Here is a 9,455-nt window from a genome sequence, read left to right as displayed (position 1 = left end):
AAATAATACTTTCTCATTTATATTAAAAATTCTATATATATATAGATAAATCCTATATTTCCATTCAATAATATACTTTAAATTAAATTTTAAATCTAAATGTTATAATACGTTAAATATGAGTATTCTTGTTATCTACTTTAATTTTAATTAATTAATACAATATCATATTTTATTAAATAAATATCAGGATCATGACCGAATTCTATCTATACTACTGTGGATGTAGTTACTAGAGTGTGTCTTGTATACATCCACAGTATGGCTACTAGAATATACCACTATGGCTACACCTACAAACAATATGTAAGAGTGTCACATTTAAATATTTTTCCAACACTTATTCGATTTTATGTACAAAGTTAAAAGGGACCAAATCCCCCCGCGGCCCTTGCAGATTAAGTGTTAAATATTTTGATGCTACTGTAGAATCCTGGAATGATCCTGGTATTTGTTATAAGATAGCTTCGTATCATCCTAATTACAGAAAATATAAAATATGTTTTAAATTTTAATTTTNAAAAAATATTCTCTAAATTCAAAAATAATTAGTGAAAAATAAATAAATAAAAGCTATTTATTTCCTTATTTATCATTTACTAAGTTAAATTAATTTTTAACAATTTTTCAATTTAAAGTACAAATTTCACAAATCATTTTATCGAGTTTTCAATTTGCATATTTTAAAAATAAATAAAGCACTTAAAGATATATAAACAAACAACTCATTTAAAGACACTGTTCTGGACTAAAACTACACATTTTAAATGATAAATTAGCATTTAAATATTCAATTAAATTAAACAGATCAATTTAATGATTAAAAAATAAATATTTAATTGTATTAAATGTGGATTTCTTTTAAAAGTGTGATACATCTAGTGATATTGGTTAAATTTAAAAGATAAAAAAAATATTCTGTATCAACTTCTGAAAGTTTCAAACAGTCGGCATCGATCCTTTTTACCACAGATCCTTTGGCAATCCCCACAGACGATGCAAAATGAACATGTCTCTCCTTCTCCTTGAACAGAAATGAATTTAAGCAAGATATCAGAAGACAAATTCCTCTAAACGTAAGACATATCTTTTGTTTTCAAAGTTCTATACCCGAGAGATTAACAATGAAACGTCCTACATGGCCACTTTATTTATAACTAAATGAGTCGGTTAAACACTATAGTATCAGTCGATAACACCATCTGGAAAACCGCTGTTACGCTTAATATTATAAAGAATCTCTCCTCTTATACCATTAACATAGATCAATATCCATCTTTTCCATTTATTATAACTCTCATTCGATAAATAAGAATCAAATTTAGTAGGATAAATCGATGAAAAGTGTAGAAATTAAGAGATGTATTTATATATGTGTTTAAGTTATGGCTCGTGTATCCTCCTTGTCATTGAAGAAACGGTCTCCAACGTGTACAGTGTCTAAGCAAACAAGTTTAATTACACTGTCCCGAGTAGATAATGTAAAGAGATGCATCAACTCTTTGCTATTTATGTTCCGAAGCTCGGTGGCTGTTCTTAGTTGATAAATGGGGTATTCGTGTGCCACAGTTAAAGAGCACGCATCCGTAAAATACCCAAGGTACACTTTGTGTTTAAATTTGATAGGAAACAATCGTTTTGAAAATATTGTTGAACATCTTAATGACTTCCGGGCCACTCCCGAAAGTATTAAATAGGTCATATTTCTAAATTTTCGTACAAAGTCGTATGGAAAGAAAATTGATATTTGTCCCCCAAGACTTTAATCGAATATTGGAACTTCATTAAAATATTTCTTTTCCTACCTCTAAACACATTTATCATTATTAAATACGAGCAAAAATTATTGTGACATCGTCATAATGCCGGGCTGCAATTTTTTAAATCATATTTTAAATTTATTTCATATAAAATATGCTCTCGATCTTAAATTAGTATCTTATCCCTGTACATCATACTTCTGATAACGACGGAGTCGTACCGGTCTTCTATGCAACTTCGTTCTGGGAAAATTATTTTAATTTATTTAATTTAAAATATATGATCTCGATTTTAGTGTCTTTCCCCTTTTCCCAACAATAACAGATTAATGCCGGTCATCTAGGTAACTCTGTCTGGAAGAAATTTTAAATTGAAATCACGTAACTTCCGCTCTACACCAGAAGTTCGTATATAGTTTTCCATATCTAGTCTCGATTTTCATCTATTTAACTCCATTCTCCAGATTAAGGAAAGACAGACGGACGAATGACAATGAGAATTTATAGGTTTATATTTTTCTCAAATTGAAGCACAATAATCGATTTTTATTGAGGAAAACTGTGATCTACAGTTAAACTTATAAGAAATAATTATTAAAATTAATTGAGACCGTATGCAAATTAAGTTTCTAGAGAGTTAAAAAAATCCCTGGAAGTTATTTTATTTCAGAGTTTAAGATAAAATTTAAATTGAAGGGTTTGGTATACTCAAATATTCAGTATTCGGTTGTGACAATGAGGCCAGTAGTAACAAAAGGAGATCTTTTTGGATCGTATCAAGGCACAAATCCACAAGGAATTGAAAAGTATAAAATTTCTTTGCACAATTCACACAACAAATTCTTGCTTACAGTTTCCGAGTAAATTTCCCAAGAGTTGGAAAAAATGTGCATCTGTCATATCGTTTCTAGAACCATAAATTTACTGTTTGAGGGATATCTGACTACGAAACTATTTTTTTTTATTCGAAAGCCTTCAAACCCCAAACTCTTATCACTTTCAGTCAAAGTTTACTTATTGAGTACGTGTTTTTGATTTTGGATGAAGATTACTTTTTATATATTGTCTTTTATATATGACAGATATAATATAAAACTTTTTAAATATATCTTTTGAGGAAGGATCATTCCTTTCATATATTTAGGCTGCAATTTGAAAAAAAAAAATGTGTTCCGTCATTCCTTCTGTCTTATCTTAATCTCGAGAAGGAAGTTAGAAAGATGAAAATCGTGATAGGATGTGGAAATTATAGGTGAAGGAAGCCTCGATTAACTGTATACGAATTTCCGGTCCAGACCGGAAGTCACATGATTTTAATTCAAACATTTTACCTCATAATATATTAGATAGATGATCCGCACGACTCTACTGTTAAAGGAAAAATATGATGTACAGGGGCAAACCGCTATTAATTTGAGATGGAGAGCATATATTTTATGATTAAAAATTGCAGCCCAGCATTGTGATTACTTCATAATAAATAATTGCTCGTTTTAAATGAAAGATTTCACGTTTATTGAACTTTATATCATACAAAAATAATATAATAAAATACACATTTTACAATTCTAAAAAAGTAATTTTTAATTATTTAAATATATTTTTTTATTTATGTTAATTTATCGTATTTAAATTTTTTGTGGGGGGATTTTAATGCGCAATTTAAAAGAAAAATTCGACTTTTATGTATTAAAATTGGCTTTTAAATTAATGCAAAANAAGGGAGGGTGCCACGTTCCTTTACCGTTTTCGGGAACGTTTAATATTCGAACTTATCTTTTCCCGAACTTTTCTATCCGGGTCGTAAATCCCCGCTGTCATCATTATCCAAATTGTCTTATGTATTGTTTATACAGGGATGATCCGCTTTTGTATATAAGTAAAAGAAATGTCCCTCCTCCGAATCATTCGCTTCCATTAACTAAATACTATAAAAGAATATATATATATTTTTAAAAATAATATTACAAAATTAAAATTTTGTAAGATATTTCAATTATAAACCAATTACAATTGAGCTATCCGGTAGAAAATCTTAGGTGAGAGGCCTTTCAAAATCAATGGCTGCCCAAATCAATTATCTTTTGAAGCAATTGTATAACAATTAGAACGGATTCGAACCCACGACTCCTGCAGATACGTTGCCAATTACGCTACCTGGACCTTCCAGTATATATATAAGCTTACGTTATAACCATCGACGGTTATTACAACGCCGGTTGGGGATGCATCCAGCGCCCACGTCCTGTAAACATCTCCCAATGCACTTAACCGGCCATTGCAAACCCCGGCAAGGCGTATATATATAAACAAACAACATTGCTAAACCCAATATAAGTTGGTGTGTAGCTTTATAGTATATCGAGTTTAGTGATGTTGTTTGTTTGTAAAGTAATTGAGTAACTCAATTAAGAAAGACCAGGCTAATATTTAATATATGGAGTTTTTTGAGGCCCGAGTATATTAGAAAAATCTCAAAACGGCGATAGAAATTGTATTATATTTTTAAAATAATAAAATTCGACAGAAAATAATGGGATTTTTCTCCTTTTTAATACATAGGAAATACATTTTTAATATTTTTTTTTTAGTCTAAATGGCCTGCTTGGATCCCTCTCTGAAAGATCCTACTTAAAAATCGAAATTAATTTTAATAATTTAATTGAATAATTAAATCTTAGTTTTATATATTTTATCAACGATCGAAGGAGGAGGAGGAGGAAGAAAAAGAAGAGAAGGAGAAGAATTTAATAGAAAAATATGAGACTGTTATTCAGTTTAGGATAAAGGATATTTGTTATCACAAATCTCTCTTTTAAAATGAAAAATCAATAGATTACAAGTTAATTAAGCGGTAAACGTCATTGAATATCTTCTTTTTAAGCTTGTCTTAAATGGCAGATGTCACCAAAAATCGTTTGTGATTTCGAATAAAGAATTAACAATATAAACTCATAATTTTCGAACACGGTCATCAGATTGCAATTTATCAGAAAATCGATAGAAACTTGTCAGAAGATCTTCATTATAAGAACAACAACAACAACAACAACAATAATAATAACAATGTTCTTTACGAAATTTTACCTTAAATTAATTTTTCGGGAGATATAATTAAATTTAACTATATCAGGGGTGGCCTAAAAGTCAGTCAACCGCTGAAAAGACTAAATTTCCGCCCTCCTTGGAACACAAAACACGTAATACTGATTTTATTAATTTTGCGTAAAGGGAAAAAGATTTGTCGTTGTTAACTGATTATTGGGCCACCCCGTATACATCATTTTTCCAAATGATTAAAATGACCAAGGTTTCATATATATAAAAATCATTATTTAATATTTTATTATTAAAAAAATATAACATATTTTTCACATTTTAATCGCTTTATTTAATACTTAATGTTCCTCCCTTATTTTTATTTAATTAAATTATTATCTTACCTTCTTAAAAAGACAAATCTAAACAAGCTAAATATTTTCAGGTTTACTTAGCAGATGATTTTTCTTAGTGTAAACATAAAAGTTAGACAATTCAGTCGGTAGAAAACACAAAAAATCAATGTGTTAATCCATCCAACGGGATAAAGAAAACGAACAAACTGAAGAATAATCCTTACAGAAACAAAAGAATGACAATAACTACAAATAAACATTGTCTTGTCACACATGTTTGTTTACTAACTTTCTCGATTGTTGAAATATTTCTCATTGAATATACGAGTATGAATTGTAATGTAAAGAGTACCTCTTAACATTCCTAAGTAGTAATTAGTGTTCTGGGTATAGCAATTAATTGGAAAACACGAAATTATGGCCCGGGTTCACAGACATAAAATCTAGGAAAGTAATTAATGCTGAGATTTTTTAAATAACGTTTCGTTAATTTATATCGATTTTTCTTACTTCTTAAATACATTATAACCTGCCAATAACGGACACCGTCGGGGCCAAGTTTCTCCTGTAAATATAATAGGCGCTATCCTTCCTTAATCTCCAGAACGAAGTTATATAGAGGAATGTCGAGATTACTTGTGGAAAAATTAGGGGCAGGAGGCACCGATTAACTATATAGCCTATGAACTTCCGGACCGGATGTCACGTGATTTTAATTCAAACATTTTCGTCTGTGAAGACCTGCGAAAGTCTTCTATCTCACACCTTACAGGCGAAAGTTAAAGGAAAAGTATAATGTACAGAAGCAATCCATTATTAAAATCGAGAGCGTATATTTTCAATTAAATATAATTAAAAATTACAGCCCTAAAAATTAAAATACGCTTTAAAACGGCATTGTGACGATGCCATAATGACGTTTTAAAGTGTATTTTAAATGTTAAATTTTATATAAAAAAGTGGTAAAACTTTTTAAAACATTTTAAACATGGATAAAGGAATTTTTCTTTAGAAAATTCGTCAAATATCTGTTGTAGTTTAATTCAAAATTTCCATTTAAAATCGTAAAAAAATTTCAATTTAAAACTAACCACGTGCAACTTTAGATCTCTGTGTGACGTTGGGGTATTAATTAGTCTTCTGGTGGTCAATTTAAGTTATGTCGTACGGAAAATAATAAAAATAAATAAAAGGAAAGAAAAAGTTTTTTCAAGATTTTCATCGTTCGTCATTTCGATCATTGATTCTATCATCTCATATATTTGATCGAAGGAAGTCAAGCCTCCCTTCGAATTTAATTGGTTGCCTTGAGGGATGTACTTTCGGCCATTTTGGATCTAGTATTCGATAAATGATGCAAGCAGTTACAAAGCGGAGAAACGAACCTTTCCATACAAAAATCGAATTTTGTTTGTTGTAAAAGTGAGAAAAGACAATCGATTCTCTGAGAAAATTCAATAAATTTTCGCATCTGAAAGAAACAAGAAAGAAGAAAATTTTGTCTCCAGAGTACAAAAATTACAGGTTCCTTTCTATTGTTGTTATACTTTTTCACTTTATTTTATGACTAAACATTCCTTTTTTTTCAATTCTTTTTTATGATTCAAAGAAATAAAAAAAAAAACGATATTATTAATAAAATTCAGATTTTTCTATTTGTTTGAATTTTAATTTAAGGCCCCGCTGAACTCCCTTTGATAGAGCCTGTTTTTTGTAAGCATTATAAACTATGCCCATTATAAGTAGGGTTCTATCGTTGAAGAATATGCTCTACACGTGGTAAAATATGGGAGGGTATGTGAAACTTTATAGGCTGAGGGTTTGAAATTGCAAAGAAAGTAAATCAAAATTGAAGTATTTAAAAAATAAATTAAAAAAAAAATTATTTTTCTACATGATCTTTACATGGTGTAACAATTCTCCAAGCTTTACTTTGGACATTACGCTCGGAAGAATTTATAACAAACCGCGATTTAAATAAATAATGACAAGTTTAATGACTACTTAACGTTAATTGCTCTTTGTTAAACGGTAAAAGTGCTTCAATATTATTAATAATAAATATTTTAAAAGTTATTTTAAATTAATATTTAATAAAAAAGCATCTCCCTTAAAAAAAATACAAGTAAAAAGCAATATGCCAAGTAAAATTACTGAAGTAGAAAGTAAATTTTTATCACATTTTTTTGGGTCATAATGGCCCCCGCTCGCTTCAATTAAACTGTACAATTTGACTAGAAATATATTTCAAGACTTAGCTTCCAGAAAGTATTTAAGATTTGATATATGCAAAGACTGATTTAGAAGAGTGTAAAAGTGTAGCCCTTCTTGAATTCTTCTCTATCTCCTTGAGGACTTTTACGACGAAGCCATCCCACCTTCTTTATAATGTAAATTAAAGCACATTGAATAATTGGTAGCAAGAATAACCACCGGCGTTGCAATTTAAGAAAATGGATGCACCCCCCAAAAAAAACACAGGAAAAATACTTTTATAAATAACTACTCTCACCGAAACGATCTCTATACATTAAAAATCCTATAAAAAGCTCTCATTTATTGTAAAATATCAATACATTTTCCTCCCTTCTTCCTCCTCTTCTTCATACTCTTCAGTGGGCTTATCTGGATCGTACGTTACTACAAGACAGATGCTGTATTTACATATAGCCATCTTGATTTTCTTTTATTTAGTAATTTGTGTTATCTGCGGATGGGAAAGACAGTTCCAATTTTCTCAGCTAATTGCACAAATTAAAACCGTCTAATGAGATTTTCCTTCTAATTACGACCCCCACTTGCCGATATAATGCAACCCAATAGATGGAAAGCTTTTTGTGTTAGCTGATTCTGTTATATAAAAGTTGATTTTTAATAATTAGTTACGATGTAATGTATGGATTTTTCTAACGTTATTTTAATGGAAACAAAATGATAAAAATACAAAATTGAAAGCCCTCCAGGAAAAATCAGTGATTAGAAATGATAGAATGAATAAAAAACATAATTATTTCCTTTGTTAAATATTTGCTACATCCCTCCTCCTCTTCTTCTCCTCCTCTTCCTCCTCCTCCTCCTCCTCCGTTTTTGGTTCCCGATCAATTCATATAAATCTTAGAAAGCAAAGTAATATAAATTAAAGTTTTATTACTTTTTTTTATAATTTAATTTCTTTTTTTAGTATTTAGAAAGTAATTTATTAGTTTCTTATTTAAATTACAAGAAGGTTTTAATTATTAATGGTTATTTTTCAAATAATTAAAACATGAAAAGACTGCTTGGAAAATATATTATTAATGCTAATTTCGGTGATTTATTTGCTTAAATACTTTCAAACTATTCTTGAATTTTTTTTAAACATTTAAAAAAGATTTTTCTATAATAATTTCCTTCTTAAATTTAACTCGTTTCATCGATTTTCAGGGAAACTTTTTAACAGTGAGGTTTTATAGCTTCATGGGGCTCAGGCAAATCTGACTTAGGGAGTCCACGTACAGTGTTGACTTCAGATATATTTTTCGGGGGAATTTTTCAGGGAGAATTCCTCGAGATCCTCATTCGTTTTTTTAACGTGACCCCTTGAGGGTTATGTTCTGCACCACACCGGCAATCTAGGGTCCTCAGATATGGCCCAAATTTAAATTTCGATACTCTTACTACAGTAATGAGTTTATAAAATGTTGGTTTGAGTCCACAGCAGTAGGGTCATCAGCAATTTTCCAGGCCCTCAGCAATAAGAGTCAGGGAAAGTGCTCTTTTTTGTCAATGAATATAACGAAACACTTTTTTCAAGGATTTTAATTTTGTTTTTAAAAACTCTTTTTTATACATTTAAATCAATTTTCTTGAATTTTATTCCTTCTAAAGGATTCTTATGACGTTTTAAAGGTCATTCTTATCAAATTTTTCTTCTAGGGGTATTTTTTAACGTTTTAAAACCGATTTCAACATTTAATTTTATGTTTTAAAGACTGTCAGATAAGTTTTCTTCTTGAAGTTTATTCTCTTGGAGGATTTTAAGGGCATTTTAAATTCACTTTCTTTTTGAATTTTAATTTTAAGTAAATTTACCGATCAAAGAAAAGACTTTTTTAGTACATAGAACGAGTGTTTCTTCAAACATTTCGTGAAATAGAGTTCAATGAAGTAGATACCTCTTTCAACCATTGGTATCCGGCTGTGCAATCCATGCATGAATTCCTTAACCTTCTCACAGATTCTATTCTCAGTAGGACCAAACGTTTTTCAACCGTGCTCCTTCCAATTTTTCCCGTAGAGAATGTATATATATATATATATA

This window comes from Centruroides sculpturatus, unplaced genomic scaffold (assembly GCF_000671375.1).
Source record: "Centruroides sculpturatus isolate CEXI.00-Female unplaced genomic scaffold, Cexi_2.0 scaffold436, whole genome shotgun sequence".
Taxonomy (NCBI): domain Eukaryota; kingdom Metazoa; phylum Arthropoda; class Arachnida; order Scorpiones; family Buthidae; genus Centruroides; species Centruroides sculpturatus.
This window is presented reverse-complemented; position numbering follows the sequence as displayed.